Raw genomic sequence first — 22,177 nt, forward strand, 5'->3', positions numbered from 1 at the left:
CTGTCACGCCCGCTGCTCCCCTCAGCAGTGCTTTCGGTCCTTCTGCATGTTCTGCTCCCCACTCTGTCTCTGGTGAATCTCTCACCCTCCTGTGCCTCTGGCCTGTACCCCGGCTATTGTATAAACAAAAAATAAATAAATCTTTTAAAAAATACTAGGTAAACAAGATTTCATCAAAATTAAAAACTTTTGTGCTTCACAGTGATACCAGAATTGTAGGTTTTCAGGTCTAGTCTCCCAGGCAGGAACGGACCTCAGGCTGCAGGGGCAGTGCTGAGTACCAGCCACAAGACCACCACCGGTCGGTGTCTCACGAAGCTGCAGCAGGAACTTTGCAGACACTCAGGCAAGCAAGCAAGGAGAGGCAGATTTGTTTAGAGAAAGAAAAAGTCGATTGAGGAGAAAAGGAACAGAAAGAAAGTGGGACTCCCAGGCCATGGAACCTGGCCAGGGAGGGGAAAGGAAGCCGAAGCAGAGCCTTCTCAGGGAATATAGACCTTCTGTCCCTGGTTATTCTAAAGCTCCACCAGTCTCTCTGATTGGTTAGTTCTCTCGGTGGTAGCACTCACTGCCTCACTGCCTAAATGTCTCTGTGCCCAGAACTAAGTCTCTGTGTCCCAGCCCTTATCTTCTTTTCTTCATTGTCCTCTATTTGGAATGTCCTGTTGACCTTAGTCCTGGGGTGTTTGATTAGTCCCCTTTGGAATTTGTTACCCTTATCTCTGGAGTCTTCCTTAACTTTCCTGAAGCTGCCTAATTATCCCTAAGGTGCCCTCGAATTCAAAAGGACACTATCAAAAGAAAAGATAATTCACAGAATGGGAGAAATACTTGCAAATCATTTATCTATTAAGAATAGTATCCAGAATTTAAGGGGGAAAAAAAAAAACTCTACAAATTAACCCAATTTAAAAAATGAGTAAAGGATCTAAATAGACCTTTCTGCAAAGATATACAAATGGCTAATAAAAGCACATGAAAAAAATACTTTGCATATTTTTTTAGTCACTAGGAAATGAAAATTGAAACCACTAGGATGACTAGAATAAAAAAGACAGATAACAAGTGATAGTAGTATGTGGAGAACTGGAATAAATACAGTATACAATGGTGCAGCTGCTGTGGGAAAGTTACCAAAGTCCTCAAAGAATGAAAGAGTTACCATGTGGGTCCAGAAATCCCACTCCTAAGTCCGAGAGAAAAGAAAATGTGTCCGCGAAGGAACTTGTATACGAACTTTAAACGTTCATAGAACTATTATTCATCATAGATGCCACAAATGCCCAACAAATGATGATTTAATAACACAATGTGGTGCATCCATATAACTAAGTCCTATACTCAGACAGTAAATGGAATGAAGTCCTCATACATGCTAAAATATGGAAAATCCCAAAATACATTATCTAAGTGAAAAAAGCCAGAAACAGTAAGTCACATATGGTATGATTCCACTTATCTGAAATGTCAGAACTGACAATCTCTGAGGCCAGAAAAGTAGGCTGGTGGTTGCCAGAGGAGGTCTGAGAGAAAATGAAGAGTGACTGGTAATGGGTACAAAGTTCATTTGGGTGATGAAAATGTTCTGGAGTTAGATAGAAGCAGTGACTGCACAAATCTGTAAGTATACTAAAAATACAGGAATGTATACGATAAAGGCATTTTAGGATATGTGAGTTATATCTCTCATTTCTGAAAATCTCAGTGTGTATGTTACATGAATATACAGAGAAGTGTGCAAGGATATATACTCCAGGATAAGTTAACATCAGCTACAGAAGTAGGAGGGAATAAGAGGGCTTATTTTTATATGTGTTTGTAATTCACTTGGTATAGTGGACAAGTATTTTCTAAAGTTAAAATGATCTATTATTTTAAATAACAAATATAGTATTTTTTAATTGTAAACAAACATAAGATACAGATTTTGAATAATTTTTACTATATGCCAAACTTTCTAAAACCTGCTGTAATTACTTTTATGATTAATTAAATAACTGCTTTCCTAACTGTCACACAGCTGTAACACATTGTGGGAAAGATACCATTCCTAAAAAGCAATTTATTTGGGCATTAAGGGAACTCAAGAAACATGAAATGTGTATATAATTATCTTCATGACAACTTTCTTAAATAGACTTTAAAGGAAAAGAAAACCATGAAAAATGCAAAGATATACCTGCTTTTAAAAACCAATGACAGTAAAACTGAATCTTCAAGAAAATACATAGTTTTGTTAGGGGGAAAAGGCGGTCCCAAAGCTAATTCCATACAGGCTTTGTGGACTCCACCCCCACCCCAGGTCAAAGCCAAAGACACTGGGAACTCCAAATCCCATCACCACCAAAGGGAAGGTGGCTGGGACCTGAGGGTGGGGTTAAGCAGCCAGGTGGATACAAAAGGCAGACACGTGGGCTTTGGGGCTCTCTCCATTTTGGGGCGCTCGGCCAGCGCGGAGCCTCCGGCCAGCTCTGGGAGTGACTTTGGGTTTCCAGGTCGTCGGATCGGGTAGGACGCATTAAAGACTTTATTTCCCTATTTTTCCCCTGAGTTGTACATTTTCCTTATTTCCTTTCCTCTTGTAAATAAACCTTTTATTAACCCTTTTGTGTGTGTCTGTAGTAGAGTATTCATAAGTCCCTTTAAAGCGCGCGGGTGAGGACCCACAGCCAGGAACCCGTTTAATATCGGGGTTGCTCTATAACAGCTTCATCATAGTATCAATTAAAGACCCAAAAGGGTACAAGAGAACTTGATCAGACCAGATATGCCCCTTAATAGTTGTTTTTTCAAAATATTTACAGAAATCATCCTTTAGAAACAGAACGGTACATTCACTTACAATGTTAAAGAATGAAATTTCTAGAATCTAACAACATAAAGGAATTAACTTACAAGAAAGATGTGACAAAATACCCACACAAAATGTAATGAATCAACTGGAAAAAGCCATGAATAAGACATGTTAATTTTTATTTGTAAAATTCTACAGAAGAGCAACACCCAGAGTCTAGTTACTCGAGTTAATTAACATAAGAAAACACCAATGATAAAACACTGCATAGAAAATGCGATCTTTCTTATGATTAAAGAAATGCAAATTAAAGTGTTATGTATCACCATTCATGTTTTAACTGAAGTTTTCAATCCTGCTCATTGTTCATGAAGACCAAGTGGGCCTGTCACAGGAAAGCAGAGTAATAAGACAATTCTAAAGGTGGCCTATCCCACTGTTCACAGGTAATAGGCACTTGGCCTACCTGCAAATAGTACATCAAACTCGACCACAAGTACTTATTTATTTTCATGTAGAAAGTGTGATGGAAAAGCAATTTCTGGAATCAGCATTTTCTGGTACAACGATATATCTCTTTATATCGATATCTACCATATACACTGTCTCCACCACTGAGAGTAAACTCTAAGGTTAGAGGCATAACAGTACCTGATATAATCAGATTATTTGTGCTGGAATAACAAAATTGTACTTATAAATAAGCTTTCCATTTTAGTGACATCTCAATTTTTACAGCTGTTTTAGAATGGTATCTGACAGTACTTAGTGTTGCATAATTAAAAAAGTTAAATTCTACTGGTTGATATGATTTTGATAGACGTTCAATTAAAGCTATCGCCCCTCTAACCAGCCCTTATATTCTCTTGATTCTTTCTCCCACTTCCCTCTTAACATAAAAAAACCTCACTTCATTTATTAATATCTGAAAACCATCTCACCCTGGAAAATGAACCAGAAGTTGTGATCCAAGAGGCCCAAAGAGTTAAAAAAAAAAATAATACCAGACAAGTATACACTAAGACACATAATAAAGCTGTTGAGAATGAGTGATAAGGGCAGAAGACTAAAATTATCAAAAGAGGGTAACCTATAAGGGAACACCAATCACACTACCAGAAAAACTTTCAACAAACATTACAAGCACAAATTGATAATAAAGAAATATTCAAAGTACTTAAAGAAAAACTTCCAGCCCAGAGCCCTCTATCCAAGACTCTTTTTCAAGATAGAAAAAAAAAAAAAGTAAGGAGCTGCACTGAAAAGCAAAAACTAAAAAAATTTATCATCACCAAGCCACATATGAAAGAAATATCAAAGGGGTTATCATAAAGCAACAGAACAACAAATATAAAGGCAAAATAAACCTAAATTAGTTTACATGAAAGAGGAGGTAGAAAATAATAATGGACCCTTTTTTAATCCAGTCAGAGACCAAATCACCCAATGTGTCAAACAAACACTCCAAAATAAACTAACTGGGCCTCCCTGGTGGTGCAAGGAGTTAAGACGCAACCTATGAAGCTATCCGCAGCCTCTGCAGCACAAGTTTGATCCTCAGCCAGTGAGCTTCCCACATGGCGCAGCAGATCTCGCCTGACTCACCCACTGCTCCCCTCAGCAGTGTATTTCAGTCAATCCAGCTGTTCTGTTTCCCACTCTGTCTCTGGTGAATCCTCTCACCCCCACACCTCTGGCCTGTACCCCAGTTCTTGTATGTATAAATAAATCTTTAAAAATAAATAAATAAATAAACTAACCTCACTAGAACGGTCAAACAAAAATTAATAGAAGTAACACAAAAGACAACAGAAATGGAACCTAATAAACAAAACATAAAAGGAAGTTCTCAAGAAAATAAAAAAAAGACAAACCAAAACCATAACTAAATGGCAACATACACTTGTATCTCAATAATCACCTTAAATGTATTAACTGCTTGAACTCACCATTCCAAAGATGCAGAGTGGTTGGATGGGTTTCAAAACAAAGTCCAACCATCTGTCTGTTCACAAAAAACTCACCTTACCAACAAAGACAAACACAGAATTAGATTTAAAGGCTGGAAGACATTATACAAGCAAATGGCAACCAAAAAAAAAAAAAAAAATCAGGAACAGTTACATCCGATAAAAAGACTCTGAATTAAGAAAGATTAAAAAAAGAAAAAAAATGCAAATCCAAAAAAAAAGGTAAAAAAGAGATGGGGAAAAAAAGACTATATTACAATTATGAGTCTAATGTAACAAGAAGTAACTCATATATGCACCAAATGATGAAACATCAAGGTACATAAGATATTATTCTTTTTCTTTCTGACTTCTTTCACTGAGCAAAGAAAATTATTGGATGGTTTCACGTATAGGAGGAATATAGGGGAACCAAATAAGGGATCAGGGAAAAAAAAGACAAAACTAGCTGGTAACTATAAATTGGAGCCAATGGGCAGGGGAGTGGGAGGGAGAAGGATTAAAACAGGGGCGGGAAATGCACCAGAGACTATGGTGATGGTTCAAGGTAACCTAGTGGTGGGTATTTTACCAGGACTAAAACTGAGAGGAGAAATCAAACATTGTACAAAAATGAATAATGATGTAAAATAAATATATATATATATATAAAAAGATATATAAGACAATAACAGAACTTGAGAGATAACTAATAACAACACAGTAATACTGGGGGACCTTACAACAATGGACAGATCAACAAGACAAAGTACACATAAGGAAACAACAACTTAAAACAAGGAGCCAGACCAAGCAGGCCTAACAGACATCTATGGACTACTTCACCTAAAAACTGCTGTGTACATATTCCTTTCAAGTATACTTGGAATATCCTCTAGAATAGAACATATCCTGGGATATAGGTAAATTGTTAATGAAACCACAACTATTGAAACTATACCTAGTACTTTGTGAACCAGGATGTCATAAAAAATAGAAATTAACTTTAAGAAGGAAAAAAAACCTGGAAAAACATGAACATAAGGAAATTAACAGCATACCGCTTAATAGCAATTGGATAAATGAGGAAATCAAACCACAAATTTTAAATATCTTGAACTAAAATGATGATACAAGTTACCTGAATCTAGGGGACACAGCAAAAGCAGTCTTAAGGGGGATGATAACTACAATACAGGCCCATTTAAAAAGTAAGAAATATCCCAAATAACCTAATGTCATACCTAGAGCATCCTGAAAAAGAGGAACAAATAAGGCCTAAAGTTAGAAGGAAAGAATAAAAGAAAAGAAATCTAAATCAAAAAGATCAAAAAGACAATTGAAAAAAAAAATCAATGAAACCAGGACTTGGCTCTTTGACAAGATAAACAAAATAGATAAACCACTAACTAGGCTAGCCAAGAAGAGGGGTGGGGGGCACAGAGAGAGACAGAGAGAGAAAATAAGCCAAATCACAAATGGAAAGGGAGAAATCACTGCAGACAGTGCAGAAATACAAAAGAATATGAGATTACTATGAAAAACTATATGCCAATAAATTTGATAACCTTGAAAAAATGGATAAATTTTCTAGAGCAACATAATCAACCCAGGAAGACTAACTCAGGAAGGAAAAGATGAATTATACAAACCAATCAAAAACACAGAAATAGAGTAATAAAACAAATCTTCTAAAAAACAAAAGCCCAGGTCCAGATGGCCTCACACATGAATTTTATAAAACTTTTAAAGAAGGGCTAATGCCAACTTTGCTCAAATCATTTTTCAAAATACAAAAGGAATCTACACTACAAAATACAAAAGGAATCTAATATAGTTAATGATGCCAACATTACCATAATACCAATACCAAAAGGCCAAAAGACATTAAAAAAATGTTCATGATCACGCCTAATGACAGATGCAGATTAAAGCTACAATGAGATAATCATCTCACACTCATGAGAATGGAACCTATCCAAAAGACTCCCACCAAGTGCTAGAGAGACTACAGAGAAAAAGGATCCCTGTTGCATTGCTGGTGGAAATGTGAACTGGTAAAACCATTATGGAAAGCAGTCTGGATTTACCTTTAAAAATTAAAAATAGACTCTCTGGGCGCTCACCTAGTTTACAGCAACATGGCCAAACAAACCAAGAAGGTGGGGATCCTCGGTAAATACGGGACCCGTTATGGTGCCTCCCTTAGGAAAATGGTGAAGAAAATTGAAATCAGCCAGCACACAAAGTACACTTGCTCCTTTGGTGGCAAAACCAAGATGAAGAGGTGAGCTGTGGGGATCTAGCACTGTGGTTCCTGCATGAAAACAGTGGCTGGTGGTGCCTGGACCTACACCACTTCTACCGTCACAGTAAAGTCTGCCATCAGAAGACTGAAGGAATTGGGCCTCCCCTGGTGGTGTAGCAGTTGAGCGCTGGGCTGCGAAGCTGCCAGCAGCCTCTGCAGCGCCGGTTCGATCCCCGGCTGCCGGCGAGGGTCCCACATGGCGTGCAGACCTCTCCTGCCGCGCCTGCTGCTTCCCTCGGCAGTGTGTTTCGTCTGTCTGCCTGTTCTGTTCCCCGCTCTGGCTCAGGTGAATTCTCTCACCCTCCCGCACTTCTGACTGTACCCAGTGCTTGTATAAATAAATAAACCTTTAAAAAAAAAAAAGGAAGACTGAAGGAATTGAAAGACCAGTAGAAATTCTACAATTTGGAACATTGCCAGCCTATAATAAATGGGTTAATTTATGTAAAAAATAAATTAATTAAAATTAAAAATAGAAATACTGTTATGACCCAGCAGTCCCACTCTCTCTTAGGCATATATCCACAGAATACAAAACCATCAACAACAAAAAACCTGTATGTTCCACAATATTTACAGGAGTTTTATTTACAATAGCTAGGACAAGGAAGCAGTCTAAATCTCCTTCAATGGACAAACAGATCAAAAAGATGTGGCTCATACATAGCATGAAATATTACATCAGCACAAGAAAGGATAAAATGCAGTCATTTTCTTTTCTTTTTTGTTTTTTTTTTTTTGTGGGACCCTCGCCAGTGGCTGGGGATCAAACTGGTGCTGCAGAGGCTGCAGGCAGCCTCGCTCAACCGCTGCGCCACCAGGGGAGGCCCCTGAAATGCAGTCATTTTCAACAAAATGGAGGGGATCTGAAAAAAGTATATGTAGTAAATGAAATCAGAAAGAAAAAAACAAATATTGGCCATCATACAACAGAGTGAGATAACATAAAACACTTTCAAAAACTACTAGACATCAATAAACATGCTGAGGGCACTGAGATTGAGGGCGGGGCAGAGACAGGGGTAAAGGGATACAGGGGATGGTGGCAGGGGAATAAAAAAAAAAAACTGTTGGTCTATATTTTTTAAAAATATGTTTAACTCCTTGCAATTACATTATTTTTTTTTTTTTTAAAGATGCACCTATTCATGCATGCAAGCACTGGGGCACAGGCAAGATGTGGGGGAGGGTGAGAGGATCCACCAGAGACAGAGCGGGGAACAGGCAAACGGACTGAAATACACTGCTGAGGGGAGCAGGAGACAGGAGAGGTCTGCTGCGCCATGTGGGTATCTCCCGGGCCAGCCAGGATAGAACCCACGCTGCAGAGGCTGTGGACAGCTTCAGCACTGCGTTCAACCGCCTGCACCATCAGGGAGGCCCCAATTATATTAATTTCATAGATGCCTAAGTATACTAACTTTTATCAGCTTTCTGTTAACCTACCCAGTATAAGGCTTCTAATTACAGTAGGGGGTAGAGGTATTAACAGGATGAGGGGTACCCTAGAACCCCCAAACCTGCCTGCCCTAAGTAGGTTCTGCTATCCCCCACATCAAGACAAAACACACTCTAGTGCATAAGACCTTTAATGGAAAGAAACTTTAATACAAGTAGTGTGTAATACAAAAAGGGAAAGAACAAAGTTTCCAAATCAAGCACCCAAAGTTACCCATCCCCTCATAGGTAAATGCCCAGCCAAACAGGGTTGGCCTGAGGCCCGAAAGCCTGTTACAAATCTAAAGCACCTTCTGGTGGAAAGCCATAGAAAAGAAACAGGAACAGCCACACAAGCCTAGAAGGAAAAGAGCAAAATCAAATCAAGACAAAAAATACCATGTTAACCTCCCACAGGTCTCTCACTCACATCCATTTCAACCAGTCTACAACCCAAGAAGCAAGCACAGCTTCTTCACATGTCTCTCTGCTCCATGCGCCTCCTCCAGGTCTCTTTCTTGCTCCCCACCTTTCTTCCTTTCTTCTCCAGTCTCCTCTCCAGCTTCTTCTCCCTTCCAGCTCAGTTCTACACTTCCTAGGATGGGGCAGAGAACCTGGAACCCCTCCCCCCTTTTCCTGGGGACCACCCTGTTACAATGGGGTGGTAGTTATGGGATATAAGACCAATATACAAAAAGGCAATTGTGTTTTGTTTTAAAGACTTATTTATTTATTTATACAAGCACTGGGTACAGTCAGAAGCGCGGGAGGGTGAGAGAATTCACTAGAGCCAGAGCAGGGAGCAGAGCAGGCAGAAGGACTGAAGTACACTGCTGAGGGGAGCAGCGGGCGGCAGGAGAGGTCTGCGGGCCATGTGGGACCCTCCTCCAGTGCCCAGGGAGCAGCTGCGGGCAGCTTCGCAACCCAGCGCTCAACCGCTGCGCCACCAGGGAGGCCCAGACAATTGTGTTTTTATCTATTAGTGAATAATTTACAAATAAAATTCTACTGAAATTGGGCTACATAGTCAACACAATCCCTATGAAATTCCACATAGTTGTAGAAATTAACATGCTAATTCTAAGACGTATATAGGAAAGAAAGGAATCTATAAAAATCAAAGAATTTTGAAAAGGAAATGCGAGAGCTTAACACTGCCAGATTTTAAAAGTTAATACAAGTCAAGATAGAATGGTACTGGCATCATTGCAGACATATAGACAACAAAACAGAATCCAGGAATACAGTCACACATTTACAGTCAATTAATTTTTCACAAAGGTTACAATAATATCCAGTAGAGAAAATATAATAATTTCAAAGAATGTTGCCAAAATAATTGGATACCATGGGCAAAAACCACACAAAATTTGATCCATCACCTCATATCATACAGAAAAAATTAACTCAATGAATTATGTAAATGTGAGTGGGAGGAGAGGAAGGAGGGAGCCCAATCAAACATGATGGAGGATTACTGGGGCATTGGTGATGGGTATAGTATGAAAATGCGTATTTGCAGAGGCTTAAACCTACAGTCCCAAAGCAAATAGAATAATATAAATCAACTTTACCTCAATAAACATAACTGGGGCGGGGGGCGGAGAATGAAGAGTTAAAAAACTAAAATTTCTAAATAAAAACAAGAAGTGATTCTGTGACCTTAGGTTAAGTAAAGATTCCTATGCTAGTGCACCAAAAGCATCATCAATAAATGAAAATTACCAAATTTGAACTTCACCATAATTTAAAAACTGGAAAAAAAACACACACACACTTAGCCTGCTTATGTGTACCTTCACCTCAAAATAAGAAAGGTAAATGTCACAAAATAATTCTTATAATGGAGCCTGGTTTCACAGAACTGAGAAGGTAGATGCAATATTGTGACTTATAAAACATACATAGTTGATTTTTCAGAAGACCAAAATGTACTTCTCATGTTTGGTCTTTGATCTAGTTCCTTGCTCACACCTCCCAAAAGACTTGGAATAGCCGGAGTGCAGCATGAAAACGGTATCCTGTGTTATGTTAATGAGGTACCTTTTAGTTATCCTTAAGAATAGGGCCTAGTTGCCAGGAGAAACAACCACTTGATTGGAGGGTTGGAACTTCAAGCCCCACCCTCAGACCTTTGTGTGTGTGTTGGAGGGGGGGGAAGAGAGGAGAAGGAATAGAGATGAAGTTCAATTGCCAATGGGGAATGATTAATAAGTCATGCCTAGGTAAGGGTGCCTCCTAATAAAGACCAAAAGTGAAAGGGGTTTGGAGCACTTCCAGGGTGGGGAGCCAGATGGCTTAAACCTACCCTAAGCTCCAGGACTTAAGTTCCTTTGTTTTAGTGATACAGGGCAGCAAGGAGCACTAAAAACATCCAAGGACACTGCCGAATAGTTTACCAGTCACTGTCTGAGTTCTTCACCCACACACAATTGCAAGACTACTCAGGCTCAGAGAACAATCACCAGAGAAAACAGAGTTACTGAGGCCACAAATGGCCGTTTACCTCACCCAAAGCAGTGTCCAGTGTTTACAAGTCCTAAACAAAAAGCAGCTAAGATGGCATCTTCCCACTATAACAGGGTGGTCCCCAGGAAAGGGGGAGGTTCCAGGTTCCCTGCCCCACCCAAATGGAGGGTAGAGCTGATCAGAGAGAGAAGAAGCTGCAGAGGAGACTGAGGAAAGAAGGAAGCAGGATGGAGCCAGAAGGAGACCTGGAGGAGGCACATGGACCCGAGAGACACGTGAAGAAACTGCACTTGCCTTTTGTTCGTGGGCTGACTGACACAGATGTGGGTGAGACCCATGGGGAGGTGACCATGGCGGTTTTTGTCTTGATTTTAATTTTGCTCTTTTCCTTCCAGACTTGTCTGGTGGTTTCTGATCCTTTTCTGTCGGTCCCCACTGGAAAGTGCTTTAGACTTATGGCAGGCTTTGGTGCCTTGCTCTGGGCCAATCCCGCTTAGGCAGACTTTTACCCACGAGGGGACAGGTAACTTTGGGTGCTTGATTTAGAAACTAGATTCTTTGCCTTTCCTGCATTGTTTCCTAGTTGTATTGAAGTTCCTTCCCATTAAAGTCTCATGTTTTGTGTTGACGCGGCGGATGGCAGAACCCATTTAGAATAGGCAGGTTTGCGGGGTCTGGGCTGCCCCTCTCCCTGCCCTGTAACACCACCACTGAGATCACAGAGCTCCTCTTCCGAACAATAGGTCACAGGCCCAAGACAGCATCTTCCCGCCACTGCGGACCTGGCACACGTGGCAGCCAGGCTATAGGCCAGGTACCAACTCACGAAGACAACAGAAGACACAATAGGAGATGCTCCTGGAGCTTCCAAGATATCCCAGCACAGCACCAGACAAGCGACACTCAAAACAGCTATAGTGGCCGAATGACCCGATAAACAGCCACATTCATGCAGCTCAGCGAGGTGCCTGGCTCCGGGTCTTGTCTTTTCTGCCAGGCTGTAACAGCAGCAAAATTGGGAACAGTTTCAGTCGCTCGGCTACTTGCAAAGCCTCTGAACTATTCCTCTGAGATTGGCTGCTAGAGGCCTCTCTGAGGCCTGCACCAGACTTTTGGAAGATCAGCATAGTGGGAGCTGAAGTCGCTGACCCTGGAATCGCTGAAGATCCAAAAACACTGAATCCCAAACGCTGAATCCTGAACACCGAATCCTGGGGGCTCCTTCTGCAGTCCTTTATATTTTTTATCAGAGTTTTCACCCCAAAATGCAATACATTTTAGCATTTTTCCTGGGGTTATCTATCCTCACCAGCAACCTCCTCCAGGGCACCACCTGTAACAGTCTTTGACTTCAGCTACTCATTACATAAGCACTGATGATCTACTGAGTTTCTTGAGTTCTGTGAGCCACTCTAGCAAGTTAATCAAACCTAGGAAGGAGTCATGGGAACCAGATTTGTAGCTAGCTGGTCAGAAGAACAGGTAAACAGTCTAGGGCTTGTGTGCTGCCTTTGAAGTCTAGGGTAGTCTTGGGACAATGAACCCTTAACCTGTGGAATCTGACATTATCTCCAGTATCAGAACTGAGTTGAATCCCAGGACACCCTACTGGTATCTGAGAATTGCTTTTTGGTGTGGAGAGGCCACCACACAAACTCATACTGTATATGGGTCCAGAAATTCATTCAGGAGTTGACTAATCCTAGTTTTCACACTGTAAATAAAAGGATACTGAGCAGATCTTTAATAATCACTTCTGGAGATAAACTTGCAGGTATGAAAAGCAAAACAGGACATAAGAAAGAGTACAGGTACCTGGCTATGTGGCTCTTCCTACAAAGTCCCCTGCCAGACCCTGTGTCCAAAAAGAGGGGCTCTTGCCAAAACTCAAAGAACAGGTGCACACACAGTCCTGAGGAATGCTGCAGCACAATGCAGGACAAATTGCTCTATGCAAAACCATTTTCACTGCACTACAGAACTAAGTGGCTGAAAGGATCTCAGATCACTTGAGACAATTTTCTAATTTTATCTAGAAAAGAACTGACATGAAGTCTGAACAACCTGCCCACAAATACATGGTCTCTTTCCACTTCCTAATTCCTGACACAGGCTCAGCCTTAAAGCCTGTTCACATTTAGGTACACCTAAAAACAGTGACTTCCTGATGATGATTTCTGGTGCTTTGTTGCTGTATCCCAAAGTAGTACCCCAAAGACATCTCAAAATAAGACAGGAAGGATTTTCTCACCAAGCAAAACTACCACGTGACACATAACGTCTTATGGACAGTGGACACTACTTCTAAGACAGTCCGTGTGACAACCACCCTCTGGCAAAATCACAGATGGCAGTACCATAGACAGAAACACACCCTGAGCCAGGTCCCTTGTTCTCAGGTAGGTCCAAGTCTGAGCCAACAGCAATCACTCCAGGACACTTCAAAATTACCCAAGTCCTCTTTCAAAACACAGTCCCTACACTTTTTAACAGATGTTATTAAAACCACAGAACAGTTATTTCAGAAATGATAATACCAGATTCACATTTACACATACAAAGAGACCAAACGGATCACAGACATCAAGACAGAAAATGATAACACACAAGGGTCATTTTCACAAAATTATAGGAAAAAGCAGACATGAATTATAAGAAAAATGGGAGAAATCCTTTATAACCTGTACAGAGGGAAAGCTTTCCAACGCAAAAATTACTTTAAAAAATTATGTTATAGGGCCTCTACTGGTGGCGCAGGCAGTTGAGCGCCACGCTGTGATGCTGTCCACAGACTCTGCAGCGCTGGTTCGATCCCGGCCGGCTGGCGAGGGTCCCACATGGCACACAGCAGACCTCTTCCGTCTCGCCCTCTGCTCCCCTCAGCAGTGTATTTCGTCAGTCTGCCTGTTCTGTTCCCCATTCTGTCTCTGGTAATCCTCTCACCCTCCCGCACATCTGGCCAGCACCCCAGTTCTTGTATAAATAAATAAATCTTTAAAAAAATTATGTTATAAAATAAAGCATTTAAACATTTATATTTGGAGGAAAAAACTTTCATAATCAAAGTCCATAGACAAACTACAGGGAAAATATTTACATTACTAATCCCCCAAATGCTCTTAAAAATTGAAGCTAAAAATAAACCCCAACAGAAAAATGGACAAAAAAGACAAACAGAATACTCTCAGAAAAATGATAAACTGTTGGCACTTAAATGCATGAAACTATGCACAACTTCACTGAAAAAAAGAAATAAACATTAAAACGTCAGCATGTACTATCTTTCAGGTGAGTAAAAATTTAAAGCTTAGCCTAGGGGCCTCCCTAGTGGCCCAAGGGGTTAAGCTCCAGCACTATGAAGCGATCCGAAACTACTACAGCAAGTTTGATCCCCGCCAGGGAGCTGACCCACATGGCGCAGCAGACCTCTCCTGTCTCACCCTACTGTTCACCTAAGCAGTATATTTCAGTCAATCCACCTGTTCTGCTCCCCACTCTGTCTCTGGTGAATCCTCTCACGCCCCCCCAACCCCGCACCTCTGGTGTGTATCCCAGCTCTTGTATGCACAAATAAATAAATCTTTAAAAAAAAAAAATTTTAAATATATGAAGAAAATAAAGCTTAGCCTAGCATACGCTCTTTTGGCCCAGCTGTGAGGAACAGATCTCACACACTGTGGCAGGGATGCAGAAGGGGACTGCCTTCAGCAGGGAAACGTGCTTTGCTTATCTGAAGGAAAAATATATGCAGCAAATGCGTGTGTGTGTGGTGGGGGAGGGGTGATAGGGAGAGGAGGTAGGAGTGGAGTTCCTGGGAAGCTTCCAGTTAGTTCTTGTTTGGGGATATCTTGTTCTGGGTGGTGATTCATGGCAATGTTCAGTTTGTAAAAATATATCAGACTGTACTTTGAAAACTGCACCCACTAGCAGATATGTGTGACTGTGTCAACCTGGTTAAGCTGGAGCCAGAGTCCCACATTCTCTTTCTATACAGTTCCCAATTAGAGGAGGCAGGAAACAGCAAAAGGCAGCAGCCAGGACTATCAGGCATGTGTAGACAGGCACAGAGAGAGTTTGGTGGGCTCCAGAAATCAACCCTATCACTTACAGTTAATTAGTGTGTGGGGGACAGAAGTCAAATTTACCAAGTGTTCCAGAAGCACTACACGTCTGGACACAAAGAGCCAGTTGACTAGGTATATGTGTGACAACAGCAGGGCCAGAATACCTCAGCAGTACGCAGAGACGCTTTGCTTCCTCTCAGAAGGCAAACCTTGTGCCCACAGGTGCATTCACTTAGGAAAAGGGGTACTAAAACGACTGCTCACTGAGCAGAAGGATGAAGAGTGGCCAGCATGTGGCTGAGAGTGCTTTTCTCCTCAGAATCTTCTCAAGGCTGCCATTTGGAGAGCACAGTTCAGGCAGAATGACATTTTTTATTTCCAATTTCTATTTGGGAAAGGAAAACAAAATGTTTCTGGATAATTCGCTACAGACCGCAAATCCCAGGCCTAAGTTGTAGTTACAAATGTGAATGAAGTCTGCGACTCAGAAAGTGATGTGCACTGGAGAAAGGCCCCTGAGAGACCTCAGTGAGCGGCAGAGAGAACGGGAGTGTGTGGGACGCAGGAGGGGACCTCTGCAGCTGAGGAAGGAATGCACACTAAGCAGAGAGGAACACAGATCATGAATGAGCCCAGGATGGCTGCCAAGGTGAGAAGGGGTGAGGAGTGTCTGAGGCGAACTGGTGAAGGCAGAGGCCCAATCTCAGTAATAAGAAGCTGGAAAAGAAGGGCAAGGGTGGAGAGAAAGCACAGAGCACAGCATGTGATCTCAACAGTCCGCCAGGGACAGAGGACTGAGTGAAGAGAAGGCCAGTCATAAGGGAGGTGCCTGATGGCTAGGTAGACATATTTTCTATTCGTGTGTGTGTGTGTGTCTGTGTCTGTGTCTGTCAGACAGACAGAGAGAATATAAGGCTTAACCTGTCTGAAAGTTAAAGGAAATGGAAAGAGGCCAAAGAAAGAAGAGGCTTGCAGCCCAGTCTAAGAGGTTCTGAAAGCAAAGAGGAACCACTGTGGTCTCCCCACAAACACTGAGGGCCAGTGTGTTTAGGGCAGGAACAACAGAAATCCACTCTCTGCCCTTCTTCCCAACACACATGCAACCCTGCTCATGGGGCTGAAATAACCGTACCCACTCATTAGTGAAAATAAAACACTTCAAAATAATACACTTTCTAAATGAAATAAGGGGAATAGAGTATCACCTTTCAGGCTCCTCCAAAAAATAACCTCTCAAGGCAGCTTGAAAGGAAAGGGGTCTATGGTCCAGTCACTATGCTGGGTTAGACCTCACCTTTCCTCATTCCAGGACCACTGCGGGAGCACAACACAAACCAATGACTCATGACATCTCATAGAACATCAGTCACAGAAACATACTCCTTAACTAGCCCCCAAATTTCTACATCAGCTTCCATTCCTTATTATTCGGTGAACTAGCCAACTTTTGAAAGTGTTACTCCATTCCTTAGCTTTTTGATTGTTAAGACCTCAAGGCACCATTCTCCCGTAATTCCCTGAGAAATGAGGCTAAAGGAACACTTACGTCCATCACTGAACACAGGTGACACAGCAAGAGAACAGGGCAACACAGAGGTGAGTGCAGGTGCATTCTACCAAGCTACCACTACGTACATTAAGTTAGAAAGCAGAGGGCAAGGGCTGCTGACGTGGGGGGTTGTATGTAGAAGCAGGACCATGTGGGACTCTCTGCGCTCTATGCTCACTTCTGCTGTAAGGCCAAAACTGCACTAAAATACAGACTATTTTGTTTTTAAAGGAGCAGGAAAAGAGTGCGGAGGTGTATTTCCGCAGACCTCTCCTGAATGAGGCACTTGCGGGGAGCACCTCTCTGTGAAGAGGGGACAATTCAAGGCCCACCACACTCCTTTCTACTATTTTTATCATTTTAAGTAAATGCATGCAGCATTTTTTTTCAAAACACCAGTAAAATAATATTTCTAAGGAAAAAAGAAGTAGCTTCAGGGTTGGAGGGATCAGATCTATAAATAGGCTGAGGCTGCAGCAACATGATCACAGGTGCTTAACACAAAGGCACAAAGTCAGGCAGAGACTCCGGCACGGGAGACAGAGTTTACAAAGAAATGACCACTGGAGCTGTTTGCTCAGTAGAACAGGTCTTAGAGACCCTGGCAGTGAGCTTGCACTTACACAACATGGCTCCAAGGTAAAGCTCAAAGGGTCACCCATCTAAGACATCAACCAGCATTGAGAATCCTGTCCTCACTTCACCATCAGCAGGGATCTCCCCAATGTTCTCATCAGAGATTTCAGCCTGAACCTGAAAACTGTTGATAACGGTGAGAACTACCCATGCCACATAGAAGGCACTTATGACCTGCTAGAACAGAGAGGCTACATTTGTGGGCCCTCACATGGGCAACCGTCCCCGTTCTTTTTTGTTCTGAGCTCTGGGAGGTACTTAAACAGGTTCTGCTGTGTTCCTTGTCTGGAGAATTTGGGGCTTGTTTTCCCTGGGGCAAGGAACAGACTTTTTGTTTCTCTTATTCAGGACCCAAGAGTCAGCAGGGAATGGGCAGCCACATGAAGCAAGTTAAGAAACCAGTTGAGGGCCTCCCCCGTGGTGCAGGGGTTGAGCTCTGGGTTGCGAAGCTGCCCGCAGTCTCTGCAACGCCAGTTCGATCCCCGGCCGCCAGGCGAGGGTCCCACATGGTGTGCAGACCTCTCCTGCCACCCACTGCTCCCCTCAGCAGTGTACTTCGTCACTCTGCCTGTTCTACTCTCTGCTCTGGCTCTGGTGAATTCTCTCACCCTCCCGTGCCTCTGACTGTACCCAGTGCTTGTATAAATAAATAAATAAATCTTTAAAAAAGAAAAGAAAAGAAACCAGTCAACACTATACCCATTAAAATGCAGCACCCATCCTGCCTGGCGAGTGGGCACCAAGTCTGGGGTCAGCCCACAGGCACCACGGTCAGTGCCACCACCTTCAAAATGAGAGGAAACAAAGGCCCTGTAAGTTTGTTCTCCTGGGAGCATAAGCATCTGAAATAACATCCTCCTACTTTATTCGCCTTTCCCGGGGGATGCCCAGAAAATGCTCAAGTGCTTTTAGGTCACAACTAACCCTACCTACCCACTTACTGAAAGGCTCTGCCAAGCAGCTCAGAAAGCTCTCAGGAGCCCTCAGGCAGCACAGGGACACAGTGCTGGGAGAAGACTGCCTGGGGCACAGGGCCTCCTGGGGAGATACAGACTAGTTTCCATACCCAGAGAAGATTCCATCTAAGCACAAGTGCTCCTGTGTGTGGAGGGAGGGGGGTGGGGAGAGGAGGAGAGAAAGGGGGAAACAGTCAATAAAGGCAGAAAGGAAAGGCTGTGCCAGGAGGAAAGAAGTTCCTTCCAACTCCATGACACCACACTACCACCCACAGACCAGCATGGGGCCTACTTAGAACCAGGACTGCTCATTTGCCTTGGGGACAGCATAGCAATCACTCCTGCCTTCCTCTCTCCCACCTGCCACTAGCTATAAAGCAGCTCAAGGAACAAGGAAGAGGAGGAGGCAGCCTTTCTGCAACAGTAGCCAGAAGACCCACCAGGCTGGCACTATCAAACCTCATTTGCCCCAGGCCCTGAGACAAACCTACACACTTATTCATTCCATAAATACTTGCTGAATGAAAGAACCAAACCTAGCACTTAGGTTTGTACTGAACACTCTCATTACAGTGTCACATTTAACCCTTACAACAAGCCTCTAAGCAAAGAGCTATCACCTTTACTTTACAAATAGAAAAATGAAGGTTCAAAAGATAAAGCAATTTGTCCAAGGTCAGGTAGCACGTCAACATGAGGGCTGACATATGAATGCAAAGTTTCTGACTCCAGGATTCACTTTTAATACATACCACAATTATTTTAAAGGAAGAAAGGTTGGAATCTGAAGTAAAAAGATGAACAGGTCAGTGTCAGAGGGTAAAGAAACAAACCACAAAATGGATACCAGGTGCCCAGATCCTGGGTTCTAAGATCTCAAGACAAAAATCAAGGTTGTGTAGAGAAAAGGCTGACTATCAGAGCTGGCACAGGAAAGAGGATGACTGGAACACCAGTGATACAAAAAGAAGCGAGAAGCTTGGAAAATGATGTGGACGTGTCAAAAGGACAAGTCCACTTGCAGGGGCATGGAAGGGAGTAAACAAGTACAGCGGGATCCTAACTGGCCTCAGCATCCACACAGACACATCTAGACAGACAGACACAAACACACACACACAAAATCACACACATGAATGAGGAGAAGAAAGAAAAGTTCTTCCTTACATTATAACCCCAACAAATAAATGCAGAAAGAAGGGTAGAAAAAGAAAATCATTGTTGCATGAGTCATTGTTTCAGAAAAGACCAATCAATGTTTAGAGAAACAAGGTATTCACCTAGTCTCAAAGTATCTCCTAACAAGACACTTAATGCAAAAGGGAAAATTACTCCAGCAAAGAAATGAAGCAGCCACTACCACCATCTCTTTTGGCCCCTAAATTGGTTGTTAAGGAAACATCAGACAAAAACTATTTGAATGACAGCTGACAGCTTACCAGGAAAAAAATAAAAAGCTGGCATTCTAAAAGAGCCAAGGTTATGAGAAACAAAGACCAAGGAGGTGACCTAGACAGAGACAAGCTGTACCCCTAATGCAAGGTCAACACTGCTACACCCTGGCCAGGGGAAGGACATTATTGGAAACAGTGACAAAATCAGAACAAGGTCTTCAGATAAGCTAAGGCAGCCATTGTCTATATATAAAAGATGCTAACATTCAGCTCTGAATTAGCTAAAAATGAAAAGTCTGTTTTTAAAGACCACAAATAAACAAAGAGTTGATGAGAGAGTTCATGCAGGCCCTTGCTCAGCTAAGAAAGAACAAGCTCCACACCATTGTAACATCAAAGTCATGAACCAGACCCTCAGTGTTCAGAATCTTGGCTTCCACATCTGAATCCTTAGCTCATAACCAATCAGACATACCAGATACAGAACTAAGTCACTGAGGTGGCCTAGTCCACTGGTTGTCAAAGCATCTCTGAGATGAAGCTGCCCTTTGAATCGGGCTCTTCTCGAGGTTCTATCCCATGCTTTGGGCATCCCAGAAAGATTCCGCACTTCAAAAGAACGTTCGTAGGCTTAATAAAGACTCATGAAAGTCAGGGTTACTCCAGTTCCCTCAGAGTATAGCGCACAGAGATCAAAGCCTATGTGGACCAGGGCTCCAGAATGAGAGTCCTGGGCTATCCCTCAGGGGTTCATGCCACCCTGGGAAGCTTTACGTTTGACCTCGGTAAGGTGACCTCAGGACTCTAGAGTAGGCAGCTGAGAGAATGGCAGTGAGTTGCCATACAAGACAGAGATATGCATAACACACACAAATGTGACCGCCCTAAGTCTCTGAAATCATGGGGAAAAAAAAAAAAAAAAAAGGAATATTCCTGGATAATGTTAAAAATCAAAGGTTTATCATTTTTGAATAAGATTTTAATTTGAATCATTCATTCATTTAGCTGGTTACTGAATGCCAATTGTGTGCCAAGGACATTCCAGGCACTGGAACACAGGTAGACAACAAAACAGCCCCAGCTTCATAGAGTCAGCATTCAAATGGGGAAGACAAATGCCAAGATGCACACAGTGACAGAAAAGTGGAGCTCCATCCCTCAGTCCTCCTCTGCCACTGTCCCTGCTCCTGATATCTCTGCTGAGAGAAGTAGCAAAGAGGCCAAGGCACAAAGAGCAGTCTAACCAGAGACGGCCACCACGGGGCCACACCCAGGTCTCCCAGTTTCCAAGGCAGATGTCTCCTCATCTACGACCACTTGGTGTACACAGCAGCAGCTCTCAGTCCTCCAGGGTCTTCTCCATCTGCGCTGACAGTCCTAGCACCTCATCTAGCCCGATATTTTAAATCTATCAATATGCTGATGCTTTTCAAATGTCCACCGCCAGTCTGCTCTTTCTCAACTCCAAACCTGAAATCAAGGCTTCTCAGATCAACTACAGCTAAATCTGTCAACCCCCAGAACTGACCCTCTCCCCATGTTCTCTCCTAGGTTATCAACTCCAGGGCAACAAATTTTGAGGGGGAGGGAAAATGGAGTTATGTTTACAATTCTAAATGATAAAAGTGTATGTAATTTATTAGTAAATATAATTGTTTCTTAAATACTGTGATAAATATTAAATAGTATTTATCCCTATAAAATTGACTGAAAAACTAGTATTAAAAACCAGGATTGGTATACAGTACCTAATGAATAAAAACAATAAAATTCTACAAAAAAACACGTAAGACTCGACTAAGAAACATACTTGAATAAGTAGACAAAAAGGTGTAAAGGTGCCAATTCTAATTCAAAACACAAATTTAATGCATTCCCAATGGAACTTTCAACAGAATTTTCATATGGAAAAGTTAATTTTCCAGGAAAGTCAAGGGTAAGGGGGAGATGAAACACTCATCCTACCAAGTATAAAAATAAATTACAAAAGTGGTCAAGAATGGTGTGGAGCTACCATTTAGCACTGGGGTGAGCCAGGTACCCAGTGTCAGACAGCCTGGCAGCGAGAAAATAAACTGGTACAATCTCTCTGGGGCCAATTCAGCAACATCCATCAAAATTACACATACTTTACCCTTTGACCAGTAATTCCTCTTCTGGGAATTCATCCAACAGACATTCATACACACGTTCCAAGAAACATGGACAGCATATTCACTGCAGCATCATTTGTAATAGCAGCAGATTGAAAACAAACTAATTACATCCCCACGGGAACCCACTAAACAATGAGGCTACATCCACAGGGTAGGATACTTTGAGTTAGTCAAGAGAAACCTTGGCTCCAATCAGAGTCACCTGGAAAGATTCTGCAACTCAGACATGCATGGCTATTTAAATCAGGTTTTTAGGGGCAGACCCAGGAATCAACAGACAGCCCCAGTGATTACAAGGAGACACAGAGGGTCACCGGGCAGGGGGAACTCAGGGCGGGCATTTGGAAGGCAAACCCAGGTTCCACTACTCAACACAGAACTGGCCCTATTCCTTTACCGTGAAAAAGGAGATGAGAAAGCTGCTTCACGGAGTTGTGAGGACAATGACCAACTGTGCGTGCACCA

General features: G+C 42.3%; 1 protein-coding gene and 1 pseudogene across 2 annotated transcripts in view; one reads left to right on the forward strand and one right to left on the reverse strand.

Annotated features, from left to right (window-relative positions):
• Positions 1–22,177, reverse strand: part of NUDCD3 (NudC domain containing 3) — a 94,783-nt gene that overhangs the window by 58,948 nt on the left and 13,658 nt on the right. The window lies entirely within an intron of this gene.
• Positions 6,885–7,718, forward strand: LOC129146464 (60S ribosomal protein L37a-like; annotated as a pseudogene).

Source organism: Talpa occidentalis, unplaced genomic scaffold (assembly GCF_014898055.3).
Source record: "Talpa occidentalis isolate TD23 unplaced genomic scaffold, MPIMG_talOcc4v2.1 talOcc4.10, whole genome shotgun sequence".
In the NCBI taxonomy this organism is placed as follows: domain Eukaryota; kingdom Metazoa; phylum Chordata; class Mammalia; order Eulipotyphla; family Talpidae; genus Talpa; species Talpa occidentalis.